This window comes from Mastomys coucha, unplaced genomic scaffold (assembly GCF_008632895.1).
Source record: "Mastomys coucha isolate ucsf_1 unplaced genomic scaffold, UCSF_Mcou_1 pScaffold14, whole genome shotgun sequence".
NCBI classification, from domain to species: domain Eukaryota; kingdom Metazoa; phylum Chordata; class Mammalia; order Rodentia; family Muridae; genus Mastomys; species Mastomys coucha.
The window spans coordinates 5282575-5295222 of NW_022196896.1; the positions used below are offsets into that span (position 1 = coordinate 5282575).

At 42.4% G+C, this 12648-nt stretch overlaps 1 protein-coding gene across 4 annotated transcripts in view; it reads right to left on the bottom strand.

Annotated features, from left to right (window-relative positions):
• Positions 1 to 10677, bottom strand: part of Casp8ap2 (caspase 8 associated protein 2) — a 38614-nt gene extending 27937 nt beyond the window's left edge. Inside the window, exons 1-2 of one of the 4 annotated variants that reach the window (XM_031366452.1) lie at positions 10205 to 10443; positions 2488 to 2548 (exon numbers count right to left, since the gene is read on the bottom strand). The gene's annotated coding sequence lies outside the window, so the exon portion shown is untranslated. Of the gene's footprint in view, positions 1 to 2487; positions 2549 to 10204 lie in introns of all 4 variants that reach the window. The other 3 variants (XM_031366449.1, XM_031366450.1, XM_031366451.1) reach the window with 3 other exon arrangements.
• Positions 10678 to 12648: the final 1971 nt, after the last annotated feature.

Here is a 12648-nt window from a genome sequence, read left to right on the forward strand (position 1 = left end):
GGAATTGAACTCAGGACCTCTGGAAGAGCAGTCAGTGCTCTTAATCGCTGAGCCATCTCTCCAGCCCCCTAAAATGAAACTTTTCCCCCCTTCGGTTTTTTCGAAACAGGGTTTCTCTGTTTAGCCTGGAACTCACTCTGTAGACTAGGCTAGCTTTAAACTCAGAAATCCTCCTGCCTCTGCCTTCCAAGTGCTAGGATTAAAGGTGTGTACTACCACTGCCCCGCTAAAATGAAACTCTTTTTTGTTTTTGTTTTTTTGGTTTCTCGAGACAGGGTTTCTCTGTGTAGTCCTGGCTGTCCTGGAACTCACTCTGTAGACCAGGCTGGCCTCGAACTCAGAAATCTGCCTGCCTCTGCCTCCCAAGTGCTGGGATTAAAGGCTTGCGCCACCACTGCCTGGCAAAATGAAACTCTTAAAGTCGTTAGTATAGATAGGCCATGAACAAAATAAATTACACTAATTTTATAAAATAGGCCAAATTATGCCAGTATGTACCAGACCCTGAATTTAGCCCCCATTATCACAGGGGGTAGGGGGTGGGGAGAGAGAATCTCAAAATACAAGTTAACTTTTTTTCTTTATAATTTATTTTATGTATAGGAGTACACTGTAGTTGGCCTCAGACACACCAGAAGAGGGAATCAGATTCCATTACAGATGGTTGTGAGCCACCATGTGGTTGCTGGGAATTGAACTCATAACCTCTGGAAGAGCAGTCAGTGCTCTTAACCACTGAGCCATCTCTCCAGCCCACAAATTAACTTTTACACTAAAATAAGAACCATCAGCACTACAAACATACTCATAAAACATATTCATATACCAAGAAATACAAACGCTATCCCCCACAGATCATGGGAGAAGCCTGACAACCTAAGACCCATCGATTCTCAGAACCAATTCCAGCAAGCACATGCTTGCCCTCACACACACACCATCCACACAAACACAACATCAGTAAATAAAACACTGAAAATAAAAAAAGATGTATTCAAGCTGGGGTATGGCTCAACAGCAGAACACTTGCAAGCATGTGTGAAGTCCTAAACTCTATAATTAGTGCCACAAAAATAAACAAATAGGAGAGAAACACACAGGCTGGAAAGACTGCAGGTAAAGCGCTTGTCGTGCAAGCCTGATGACTCAAGTTCAATCCTGAAAACCCATGTAAAGGCAAGAGAGAACCAACTTCAAGTTGTTCTCTGTTCTGTATGGGCTCTCACTGACTGACATGGCATACACATGCTTGCACTTACATCACACATGCACATGAGTGCACGCGCACACACATACACACATACTTTTTTTTCCTCTGTGTAGCCCTGGCTGTCCTGGAGCTCACTTTGTAGACCAGGCTAGCCTCGAACGCAGAAATCCACCTGCCCCTGCCTCCCAAGTGCTAGGATTAAAAGCGTGCACCACCACTGCCCGGTCAGAAATATTTTTTTAAAAGAAAGACACAAATGCACATGTATATGTACACAGAAAAATGAGCAAACGACACTTTTTAAAAAGTTGTATCTATTGATTAGGAGCTGTGCATATGTGCCATGGTGTACAGATATGGAGATACTACAACTTTCATGAGTCTATTCTCTCTTTACACCATGTGGATCCTGAGAGTTAAATTCAGGTCAGCAAGCAACAAAACAAACCCTGACTTTTTTTCTTTTTTAATTGCTTTTAGAAGGCCAATGAGTTGTCTAAGTAAAGATGTTTGCTACCAAGCCCCATGACTAACACTTAACCCACAGGACCCACATGGTGCAAAGAAAGAACCACTCCATAATACATAGGTGTATGCATTGCATTTAGAGCTATGCCATGAATCTGAGTACTGCAGAGGCAGAGGCAGAAGGACTAGAGTTTGAAGCCATTTTTGTCCACATAGAAAATTCCAGGTCAGTCTGTGGTACATAGCAAGACTCTATCTCAAAATAAATAAATAAATAAAGCAAGACCTTTTTCCCCTGGTTTTTTTTTTTTTTTTTTAATAGCTCTAGCTGTCTTAGAACTCACTGTGTAGACCAGGGTGGCCTGGAACTCAGAAATCTGCCTGTCTCTGCTTCCTGTGTGATGGGATTAAAGGCATGTGCCTCCATCGCTCGGTAATAAATAAGCTTTTGAAATTATTTTTAGAAAGTTTAAATTCGGTGGTAATTAAGGAAAGGCAAATGAAGAAAAAAAGATGTTATATATCTAGAGAAGTACTAAAAGTCAGGCTTGGAGGCAGAGGCAGGTAGATCTTAGTCAGTTATAGGTCAGCTAGAGCTACACAGTGAGACACACACACACACACACACACACACACACACACACACACACCCTGCCGCTGCATCCCTCCCTACCTGGAGAGGAGAGGAGGGGGGTACTTCAAGAAGAATCCACACAACAGTACTGGGCAAAGCACACAGCAGAGCCACACACAGCAACCCTGAGAGAGATTCTGGACATGCATGTAGATCTTTACTCTCTCCACCCTACCTTTTTATTTTACTGTAGCCACTTTTTTTCACAAGGGCTTAAGCCTGGTTTTCTTCACATTCTGTGCAAAATTAAACAAACATAAAACAAGCCAGAGCCATTAAATCAGTCAGGATAAAATCTACCCATATGGTAGCTCACAATCATTTGTAATTTCACTTTCAGAGTAAAGCCCTCTCTTGGCCTCCATGGACAGCATGCATGCATGCAGTGCACAGCTGAACATACACCCATACATACAAAATAATAAAAATAATTTTAAGACATGTTAGATTTCCAAATAAATAAATAAATAAATAAATATCCCAGCCGGGTGGTGGTGGTGCATGCCTTTAATCCCAGCACTTGGGAGGCAGAGGCAGGTGGACTTCTGAGTTCAAGGCCAGCCTGGTCTACAGAATGAGTTCCAGGACAACTAGAGCTATACAGAGAAACCTTGTCTCGAAAAACCAAAAAATAAATAAATAAATATCCCAAGAAATATATTTTGCTTCTATAACCATTCTATTAGGATCCAGAAATTCAATTAACTACAAATTTTTAAAAGAATTTTATCTGGCTGGGTGGTGGTGGCACACGCCTTTAATCCCAGCATTTGGGAGGCAGAGGCAGGTGGATTTCTGAGTTCGAGGCCAGCCTGGTCTACAGAGTGAGTTCCAGGATAGCCAAGGCTACACAGAGAAACCCTGTCTCGAAAAAAAAAAAAAGAATTTTATCTGTATTGAGCGTGTGTGTGTGTGTGTGTGTGTGTGTGTGTGTGTGTGTGTGTGTGTATTAGGGGATGGGGAAGATGGCTCTGTGGCACAACATACTCACCAAACACAATGCTCTGGTTTCAATCCTTACTACAAAAAACAAATCAAACCAAACAAACAAAAAAAGAAAAATTAAGAAAACTTTAACTTATCACACCAGAGCAGAAATGACTGTACGTGCAATCTCTAAAGTATTCTATGTTGTCACCCTCTTAGAACACAGGCAGCAAGTCAGTCTCATAACTCCACAGCATCTACTTTGCTCATCCTGTTTTCCTCTTTGAATGGCGACCAACCACAGAAGAATGACCTTTGTGTACAGAAAAGAGTTACTATTATCCATTAACACACTGAACTTACACTCAGAAACAACTACTACAATTTGCTTTAGTGTACAAGTGTACCTGTCTGAACAGTACATGTATGTATGCATGTTCATGTGTGACCAGGGGCCACGTTGGGTGCCTTTCTTAACCTCTCTTCATCATATTCTTTTAGGCAGGGCCTCTATATCTGCTCACTGATTTGGCAAGACTAGCTAGGCACCAAACCCTGGGTATCCACCAGTCTCTGTCTTGCCAGCACTAATGTTATAGGCATGTGATACCTGGATGTTCACATGGATTCTAGTGATCTGAATGTATATCCACATGTTTAATCAGCAATTTATCAACTGAGCTATCTCTGCAGGATCCCTAATTTTGCTCACGTAGATGACAGCCTACATCAGAAACTCCTAAAAGTACTAAAATACAAGACTGATACAGGTCCTTCCGCAAAGTTTTCAATTTAGTAATTTTAGGCTTAGAACTGATAATTTTTATTTTGGATGCTTAGACCATCTTTAAACCAGTGTTACTGGGAATAGAGATGGCTCAATGACTAAGTACTTGCTGCTCTTACAGAGACCAGAGTTCTGTTCCCAGCACCTACATCAAGTGGCTCACAAGCTCCGGGGGATCTGACAGCCTGTTCTGGATCCCTTAGGCAGAGGCACTCACATGCACATAATCACCCCCCCGCCCCCCCATATACAGCTTCAAATAAATATTTTAAACCAGTGTCATCAAACAGTTTCCTATGACAGTCAAAATGCTTGTGTTACCAATTGAGTAGCTATAAGCACATATAGCCATTGATACATGAAATATGCACAATAAGATTATGTGTAATTAGTTTTCTATTTCTGTTTTTACAAGTTACACCAAACAGTGGCTTGAATAACAAAGTATTTTTATAGCTCTGGAGATAAAAAAGAAATCTTACACCGGGCGGTGGTGGCACACGCCTTTAATCCCAGCACTTGGGAGGCAGAGGCAGGCAGATTTCTGAGTTCCAGGCCAGCCTGGTCTACAGAGTGAGCTCCAGAACAGCCAGGGCTATACAGAGAAACCCTGTCTCAAAAAACCAAAAAGAAAGAAAGAAATCTTACTGGTCTACAATCAAGGTGTGCCATCAGTGCTGTGGTTCTATGGGGTTTGAGAGAGGCTGTTCACATTTTCCAGTTTCTAAAAGCACCCGAATTCCTGGTCTGGACCCTCCTTTCTACATCTTCAGAGTCTAAGACCTACCATCTCGCCGGGCGGTGGTGGCACATGCCTTTAACCCCAGCACTTGGGAGGCAGAGGCAGGTGGATTTCTGAGTTCGAGGCCAGCCTGGTCTACAAAGTGACCAGGGCTACTCAGAGAAACCCTGTCTCGAAAAAAAAAAGACCTACCATCTCCTTTCTTCTCCAATATCTGCTTCCATTACTACATTTGCATGCTAGCCTACTATGCTCTCTAGGCCCCTATCATCACATGGACAATCCTAACACTTCTCTTCCTAGTCCGCTCTCATTAGAACCTGGGTGACAGACTCTGTGATCACTTGAATTCAGGATAATTCTCCCCACTTCAAAATTCCTAGTCATGAGAGAAAATGTAGCCCAATTAGTATAGTACTTACCTATTATACAAAAAGCCTACCTATTATCCCAGCATTCAGAGGCAGACATTCAACTGCTTCAAGGCCAGCCTAGATACATGACACTCTGCCTCGAAGCAAAATCCTTCAACATATCTCTACAATCTCATATTTGTTTATATATTTACAGATGGCAGGTATGAAATCAGCTATCTTTCAGGAGCTATAATGAACTGATTTTTCAATCCTTTTTTTTTGGAGGGGGAGGGAGGATGTTAAGACAGGGTTACTCTGTGTAGCCCTAGCTGTTCAAGAACTCATTCTGTAGACCAGGCTGCCCTGGAACTTGAGATTCTCCTGACTCTGTCTCCTGAATGTTGAGATTAAAGGTATGTGCCATCACTGCCCAGCTAAATTTTAAATAATTTAAATAATAACACTGTAGCCAATGGATACCAAGTTAGACCACAGATGATCTGAAGGTAGGAACTGAGTTTCATATACTCAATGTATACTTATGAACACAAATATTTACTAAAAAAACAAGGTAATCTCCTCCCCCTCAAAAAAAGACTAAAGGAGCCAAAAATTTTAAGTTCATAGTTTATTTTTATGATGACTCCATTGGTCTCACTCCTGGCCTAGGAAAAGTTCCATCTAAAGAATTTCAGGCTGGGCAGTGGTGGTGCACGCCTTTAATCCTAGCACTTGGGAGGCAGAGGCAGGCAGATTTCTGAGTTCGAAGCCAACCTGGTCTAAAGAGTGAGTTCCAGGACAGCCAGGACTACACAGAGAAACCCTGTCTCGAAAAAACCAAGAGTTTCAGAGCTATGGCTATTAAAAGACCAGTAACAAACTATAAACACCTTTGGGCACTTGTACAAATGTATGAGTAATTTCCAAAGGCCATGAATTCAGATATTATGTTACTTTTAATTAATTACACTCACATAAACTTTCTCCTTGGACTAACTGCTGATGGGGGGAGGAGGGACACAGGATATAAGAGGGAAAAGACGGGTAAGAGTAACAGAATGCCTGTGGCCTCCTCAAAGTACCTAAGAGTTAAGAACTGCTTATACTAAGATATAGAGCCATAGTCAGTAATATGACAAAAAAATAAAAATACATTCCTCTTAAATTACACATTCACCAAGTCCAGACCAAAAGAATATTACCTATCAGCATCTCATCATCTGACATCTTTATTTTTACGAATAACACTCACACTCTACACTACTGCCATCACCTCTGTAACGTCCATCTGTCCATTTGCCCTCATTCACTGCCGTTTCAATGTGCTTTAGGCCTACTGTTGCTAGTTTGCTAAATACACGCTACAAACAACTCTGAATCTTTTACAGAAGCACTGCCTGCAGCAATTCCTGCTCAAAACTTTCCCATAACTTGCTAACATCTAGTGAATTTTGACCAAATTCCTTAATTTGATTTAAATTGGTACCTTTCTAGCCACCTTTGTTATTTACTATTTCCAAAATTCCAAAATTCTAAGGATTCTGTTTGTAGACATTTTCTGACACCATCTCACCAGAACTATTCTGTACCAAGTGTACCTATAAGTTCACATATAAATGAGTCTAGATATGAATGTGTGAAGGCAAGGTCAGAACGTGAGGTTTTAGAGAACCAAGAACAGTTTATATGCTTGAAATATTTGAACTCTCACCAGTAGTAACTGGAGGGATCACTAAAATTCTAAAGCAGAGGCTAATCAATTTCACATTGCAGATGCTAGTGGCCAGGAGAGAAAAGACCATCCAATAGTGGCATACACATCCAGTCTCAGCAGCTGGAAGGCTGAATCAGGAACCACAGTGAGATCCCATCTCAAAACAAGCATAAGAAAACTACGCAGCCGGTCAGTGGTAGCATATGCCTTTAATCCCAGCACTTGGGAGGCAGAGGCAGGAGGATTTCTGAGTTCAAGGCCAGCCTGGTCTACAGAGTGAGTTCCAGGACAGCCAGGGCTACACAGAGAAACCCTGTCTCGAAAAAATAAAAACAAAAAAAAAAGAAAACTATGCAAGACAAATAAGGAGTGTAAGGACTTAGAAAAAGGCAAAGCCTACCCCTAAGAAATTTCCATGATAAAGCAGTTGTATTTTACACAAACCTATTCAAATGTCCCCTTTCTGACTTGAAATTTCCTTTATATCAAAACCTGAGTTGTCCTTAGAATATATAATATATATTACATATAATATAAAATATAAAAATAAATACATATAATAAATATATATTCTATTTTTTATTTGTTTATTGTGTTTGTACACAAATGGAGGTCAGAGGGAAACTTGGGGGAATTTATTTTCTCCTTTTACTATGTGTGTCAACTCAGTCAGCTTGTCAGGTTTGGCATCAACTACTGGTGAAGCTATCCCACCCACCCTGAGCTGTCTTCAAAATAGCAATCTGATCATGTTCTTGCTGTACTTAACAACCCTTGGGTGCTTCTTGCTGATCTTAGGACAATAAACACACTTGTTAACAGTTCTGCAGAGGTCTTGCATACCAGACAAGTACCACCGAACCATTGTTATTCTGTACACAGTTCTTCTCCATCCCCTAGCAGTCTTTGCAGATCACATAAGTAGCTCTATGAACATACTTGTTCTTTCCCAAGTCAGCAACTCTGAAAAGTGCTGCCTGCTCAATACTCTACCATTATTTAAATGTTATTTTGGCCTAAGTAATCCCCTAGGTACAATTCTGCCCCACTAGGTAAGGACCTCTGATATATTCTTTTTTGGTTTTTAGGGAGCATATGGGTGAGGGTATTGAGACAGGGCTCTCCATGTAGCCCTGACTGTGCAGGAATTCAATCTGTACACAAGGGAGTGTGCAAACTCAGAGATCCACTTGCCTCTGCCTCCTGAGTGCTGGGACCAAGAGTGTGCACCACTTCACCTCACACTGTTCTACATCCTTATACCACCTTGTCCTTTCCCTATAGAACTTCTTCCACAGTTTCTAGTTGTGTGACTTAGCCCTTAGCACACACCTTAATTCCTCTGGCTGGAATTACAGACATACCCTCAGTACACTCCTTTAATTCCAAACAATGAAGGTAAAGTTTGTAAAGGGAAGTACCCATGTTTGAAAGCCCTGTCAAACTGAGTGGCAAAGTGCTGAATAAGAGAAAGATTTGACAGAAGAGAATATGCTCAACTCTCACAAGAAAAGAGATGAAAGGGAAGCTACTTAAGAGAGCAGTGCAGAGAGAAAAAAAAGAAGCAGCAGCTTTACTGGGACAGTTGTACAGAGACAAGTTGCAGAGAGAGAACAAGCTAGACACAGGAAGACAGAACGAGCCAGCCAAAGTTCAGAAAGAATGAGAAAAGGTGAGCTCATTCAGCAGTAAGTGTCTCAGAGGCTGAAAACACTCCAGGCCTAGATTAGATTGTACAGCAGCTAGAAGCTTTTAGGACTAGGCCTAGTTTAGCAGACTGAGGCAGTAAGCCTTGGAAATGACAATTACATCAGATGAATAAAGTTACATTTAAATCCAACTCTACATTCCCCAAGGAGCTTGAGGAAAGCACCTTATTGATAATACAGGACCAGGTGGACAAGGGTCATCTCTTTTGTTCCCTACCATTACCAGCTCTTAGCAGTCTGGCATAGTGGTTGGTAAGTAATAAAGTAATCATTTGTTGAGCTAATGAAATGCCAAATTAGTTAAAGATGATTCTGAAATTTCTACCTCTGGTAAGGTGGAAGGTATTCTTTTAATGGTAATGGAGAAATAAAAAAGATCCAGTGAATCACTTGTACAACAATCAGATGAAAATGTCTGTCCAGGTTAGAAACAGAGTTGGATACCTAACAGATTTTTCTTAAAAGAAAAAGTTAAGATGATAGGTAGTATGATTTGTGACTCATTAGCCATGGTGACAGGTATATTAACATAAAAAATTACAAGCCAGTGAGGGTGGGAAGAAAGAATGAAGAAAGAAAAAGAGAGGGAGAGAGAGGGTAAAGGAGAGAGAGAAGGGGGAAAGAGAGAGAGGAGAAAGAGAGATCTTTCTATGCTGCTGCTTCTCATCTCCCATCTGAGTTACTACTGACAGTAGTGGTACACTTTTGAAACATGCAGAGGCCAAGTTTTAAAACAATGAGAAGCTAATGATTAATACCAGCTGCTGGGCTAGGAATGTTGCTCAGTAGTGTGCAGTCCTCACAGGCTTTGAACATGTCAGTGCCTAGCACCAAAATGTTCTTTAAAAAGGTTACAGGTTGATACCCATTTATGTGGAAGGATCAACAGATTCATAAGCAAATGCATAAAGACAGGGGTCATTTAGTCTTTTCTGAAAGCAGTATGAAGTTCAAATATTTCAATACAGAAAAACATACATTTGTACTGAGAAAAACACCAGGCAAAAGCTAGGAGGCAAATCTCATTCTAGGTTCTGAGGATAAGAAAGACATAAAAAGGATCATATATTGCACTTTTACTATGAGTCAAGTATTGATATAAATGAGCTAAAGTACTGATTCACTTTAAATTATCCTGAAGTTCTTATTATGTCTATATTATTCCTTATCCCATTTTAAATAGATGAGGGAACTAACTGAGCCAATTAGAAAATCTGAATTAGAAAGTGGAGAGCTGGGATAAATTCCAGTCAGATGTCAAAAATCAAAAACATCCCTTAAAATATAAATCCCTGGGCATCTCCTGTAAGATGGCAGGAAACATTATGAACAAACACTTTGGGGTATGGTAATAAAGCCAAGAAGTCTTGCCTAATGGCCTACTCCCTTCCAAAGAGGAGTTGAAGCTCCTAGGAGAAAGGCCTTAAGGAAAAGGTTTGGTGTTGGTGTGGAGAGACCAGAAAAGACCGCCAAGAGGACCCCGAAGCACAAATGCTTCCTGAAAATTCTACATTCACATCCTCGCTCCCACGTCAGGGATGGTTCTAGGCGCTGCAGAGAGACCACCCTACACAACAACTTCTCTCAAGCTATCAGCTTGGGAAACTGCCCCTGTCCGTGAGCGCCTGCCACTCGGGACAGCCCTTTCTCCACTCACCGAAAGCTCGCAAGTAGGGACCTAGGAGACTCGGGTGGGGGAGGGGAGGGGCGCGCTGTAGACCGGGCGATGCTCCGTCTGCTCGCCCCAGCGCCCCCCGAGACGCTCCGAAGGGCGGTCCCCGAGGACGGCAGCTGGCTCCGGAAGGTCCAGCCAGGCACGACCCTCCGCCCAGAGCGCAAGCCATCCCAGGCGGCACCCCGCTGCCTCTCCCCAGCAGCCCCGCGACAGGCCCTCAGGAACTTACCCGGCCGGCCAGCCCCGCACAGCGGCTGCTGTCGGGACGCCAGGCGCTCCGCTGTCTTCACCAATCCCAGCCCTTATTAAGGACGCCAGGGCGGGACCGAGCGCCGACAACCAATCACATCAGACGCAAAGCACGTCTCGGCGCACACAGCTAGTTCCCGCCATTGAAAGCGGAAAAAAAAAATTCCAGTTGGCGCCAAACTCTGGTATACTCTCTTCTGTGGCTCAGAAGGGAAATGGGCGGGCGGTGACCTCAGTGACAACGGGGCGGGATTTCTCCGCGGAAAAGACGTCACCAGAGCGGAAGTGGGCGGGCCTGAGAGACGCTAATGAAAGGGAAAGTAAGGATGCAAGTGCTTAGCTGTTTTGGCTGAGAGCAAGTGGAGAAGGCTTGATCATTTAGTTCTTTAGTGTGTGGATTGTGTCTGCTGCGCACTAGACAGCGCTGAGATCTGGCCTTTAAGATGCCATCTTGGATGGTGAACGTAGCATAGAATTACTAATTTAGCAGGATAGAAGAGGGGTTTTTTTTTGTATTAAATTTTTTTATACAATGAATTATTTTTATCGTTTTTCCCTTACCCCAGTTCATCTCGGATCCCACCTCCTTACCCACCGAACTTCATGTTCTCTATCTCTCTTCCCTCCCCCCCCCCAAAAAAAAAGAAAAAAGAAACAAATAAGAAACCAGTAAGAGCCGGGCACTGGTAGCGCACGCCTTTAATCCTATTCGAGGCCAGCCTGGTCTACAGAGTGAGTTCCAGGACAGCCAGGGCTTTACAGAGAAACCCTGTCTCAAAAAACAAAAAAGAAAGAAAGAGAGAAAAAAAGAAAGAAAGAAAGAAAGAAAGAAACCAGTAAGAAAAAAAGCAAAACAAGCCAGGCGATGGTAGCGCATGCCTTTAATCCCAGCGCTTGGGAGGCAGAGGCAGGTGGATTTCTGAGTTCGAGGCCAACCTGGTCTATAAAGTGGGTACCAGGACAGCCAGGACTACACAGAGAAACCCTGTCTCGGAGAAAAAAGAAAAAGAAAGGAAAAGAAAAGAAAAAAAAAAAAGCAAATAAACAAGACAATACAAAATGAAACAAAAAGCTCAGACACAAAAACATGGAATTCATTTTATATTGGCCAGCTACTCCTGGGCATGGTATCTTCCCCAAAATATGGTTGAGACACCAGTGCCACTCTACTAACAAAAACTGCTATCTCCCCCTGCCCTGCAGGTTTCAATTGCAAATACCTCCTCTGGCTTGGACCCCAACAGGTCTTATGTAGGGTTTGATGAAGACATCCCATTTAGGGCTAAGTGCTCCAAAGATTCACTCTCTGCCCATTGTTAGTTGCTTCCTACTGTAAGAAGTCTCTCTGATGAGACTTGAATAATGCAGTGATTTAGGGGTATAGTATGATGAGTATTTTATTGCCCTTAGTAGAATCATGCTAGTAGTTTTCCTTCTAGGCTTATGAACTATCTAGTCTCAGGTTCTTGGCCGTTTGAGCAGTGTCAGATATGGTCTCATTGAGCAGACCTTAAATCCACTCAGAAAGTGGCTTGTTATTCCTATAGGATGTATGCCACTGTTGCACCAGTATGTGCAGGGACGCATGGGTTGACCAGGCCTAGACGCCTTGAGAGTCATGCAGCATAGGTGTCTCAGTTTAGTGTCCATGGCTCCTGAAGCACAATGGGCTTTGCAGTTCCTGAGAGACCAAATGCTTCAGGCAGCAAAGCACTCGGGACTCCTTGTGTTTCTATGTATGGTCCATCCGAAGTCAAGGAAGCATGAACAGAAGCTTGACAGAACAATTGTTCTTAGACATTAATTTTGTGTACCCTTTATACTTCGAAAACCTCATTGTATCCTGGCAACAACAACTGTATTGATCCTGGTAATTGCCATTAGATTCTGTTTCTGATAAAGGTATAAAATGTCTAATTGCTCTCAATGGCCACAGCTTAAGTTTTACTGTAGACTCTCCAACTAGCCTAATTTAATTTCTAACTGCCATTTCTACCTTGGCTTGGTAAGTAAATGCAGGAATATCCTAGGATGTCTTGCAGGCATTCCTGTTGTAAGTGGTGGGGTCAATAGCTGGGTAATATTGATGACTACCCTTCACCTCCAATAGCATCCAGAACGTCTTTCCATCACCATGAATACTAGTCAGTAGTGGTGAAGCTTTGAGTTGGGCACCA